Here is a 2,759-nt window from a genome sequence, read left to right as displayed (position 1 = left end):
CTCCTGAATCAGCTGGGTGGGTCTTGCCTCTAGCCTCTCTGCAGGGAGTTCTGCTGAAGGGTTCAGTGCTGGCCCTGCACTCTAGGTCAAATGAGGATCCGCGGGCCCCAGGTCGTCTCACTCACTCACCAGGCCTGCGCTCCTGGTCTATTCAGGATCTGGTGGGCCCCGGGTCGTCTCACTCTGGGTGTGTGATTCATTAACATCATGATCTCAGGTGCATCTATTTGCCTATAAAAGACACTAGTTTATCCTTCTTTATGACAAAGTAGCACTAAGTTGTGTATAAATCATATTTTCAACACCCCCCCCAGCTTTCCCACCAGAGTTTGCTGATTGCTGCCACCACTCTGGAACCTGAAGAATACCAGGGAATTCTCCGACTACTGACCTGCAGGAGCACTAGCCTGTACCACTCCACCATCAAGAGAGCCTTGTACAACTTCGGCCTGCACTCATCATCATCAGATCCTTCTTGAACTGCGGCTTGCCCTTCTCACTTTAATGAGGTGGGAGCCACATTGAACCCCACACAGCAGGAGCTTTGGTGAGCCTACTCTGCCCTCCCACTCACTGGAGAGCCTTGCTGACCTGCACCCTGCCCAGCTACCACCACTGCAAAATAAATGACAAAAGGAAGAAACAAAACACAATCTCAGACCTGCAGCCCCCCCAAAAACAAGTCCAAAAGACAAGGTCATAGAACTTGGGAGTTAGACACCTGAAATGTCAGAGATAACAGCAACTGAAGTAAAGAAGGCACTCCATCAGGCTCTGGAGGAAATCAGATAAAAAATAATCACTCAGGTAAAAAAAAAGAAATAACAACAATCATGAAAGAATTGTTCAATACATGCAAGGAAGACACAGGTAAAAAGTAGAAGGGAATAGGAAAATGATGGAAACATTGAATGAACAATACAGGAAAGAATTAGTATGCATGAAATAGATTCAAACTGATATCCAAGACATTAAGGATTCCACAGAAAGCTGGCAAAACTGTTTGAATGAAACAGAAGATAGAATTTTGAACCTTGAATATACCATAATAGCTAGTGAACACGACAGGAAACATCTCTTAAAAATAATGAGAAATGAGGAAATAATACCAATAGCTGCAAGATAATGCAAAAGAAAAATAATATAAGACTAATAGGTATCAAAAAACAGCTGGAATTAACACAAAAGACAAAAAAAGAGTTTTTGCACAAATAATAGTAGACCATCCAGCAGAAAAGTATAAAAATGAGGTATATAAGGTAAAGCCATATTAATATGCTGAGCTGTGAAAGGCTCAAGTCAACAACTTCTGTGGATAACCCACAACTATTGTGGACTGCTGGACTGTGTTGGATTGTTTTGCTGAATTCATGCATCTATAGTATTTAGATGCCAGTGGAATACCCATCTCTGACAGGACTAAACAAAAAAAGGGGATACAAAGGAAGGACCATTTTGTATCTGTATACACAGAATAGTTAGGATAGATATACAGCTACTTTTGCTTAATTCAATGAGAAGAAAGATTTGTACTAATAGTGTTGGGACAAGATATTGTTTGCATCTCGTACTATGGATAACCACTAAGAAGATAACAATGTACAATGTATTAATTATTGAAACTACCCTATTAATCAGTTTTAAAACTGTCTCATTGATATCTGTTTCTCAATAAAATAAAATAAAAGATATTTGTTCCTCAATAAAATAAATAAAAAGAAATAATAGCAGAAAATTTCCCAAGCATAGGAAAAGAATCTGACAGATAGATAACTAAAGTATATAGAACTCCAGCTAGCCATAATCAAAATAAATCATCACCCAGCCACACAATAATCAGGATCTCAGAAGCTGAGCAAAAGAACAGAATAGTAAAAACTGTTAGATGCAAGCAGGCACAGGGGCCAAGGGCTCAATCCCCAGGCCTGCCATGCTGGCCCTACCCCTGGGGTGCGCTGAGATGACAATTCAGACTGAGTGTGATTGCACACACCTATAATTCCTGCTCTTTGGAGGCTGTAAACAGGCAAATCACTACGAGTCCAATCTAGCAGTGAGACCCTGAACACCCTGTAGACCCTTCCCTAAAATGCAAAGAAACTGTTAGAAAGAAAAAACAGATGACCTATAACAGAAAGCCCATCAGAATCATGACAGGTTTCTCAACACTGACCATCAAACCAAGAAAAGCTTGGAGTGAGATATTTCAGGTCCTGAAAGAAAAAAACTTTCAACTCAGATTGATGTATCCTGCAACACTCTCTATCAAATGTAATGGAGATATCAGATACTTCCATGACAAAGAACAACTGAAGAAATTCATGCCCACCAAACCAACCCTACAAAGAGTACTGACAGGTGTTTTAGAAAGAGACAAATATGACCACAACTGTAACAACAACAGAAAAAAAAAAAAAAAAGCAGAGCAAGCAATTAAGCAAAGGCAAAAAGGAGGGATCCTACAGTAGGAAAATAACATGACAAAGATAAGCCAATACATATCAGTTATAGCTATCAAAGTAAATGGCCTCAATTCACCAATCAAAACAAGCACACTGCAAGACTAGGTAAAGAAACAAAATCAACAATATGTTGCAGATAAGAAACACATTTAACTCTAAATAAATAAATAAATAAATAAATAAATAGACTAAATGTCAAAGGATGGAAAACAATACTCCAAGCCACAGGAACCCAGAAAAAAAGTGAGGATAGCTATTCTGGTTGCTGACAATGTCAACCTCAAACCAAATGTGATT

Source organism: Octodon degus, unplaced genomic scaffold (assembly GCF_000260255.1).
Source record: "Octodon degus isolate 3935 unplaced genomic scaffold, OctDeg1.0 scaffold00361, whole genome shotgun sequence".
NCBI lineage: Eukaryota > Metazoa > Chordata > Mammalia > Rodentia > Octodontidae > Octodon > Octodon degus.
Note: the sequence above shows the minus strand (reverse complement) of the source record.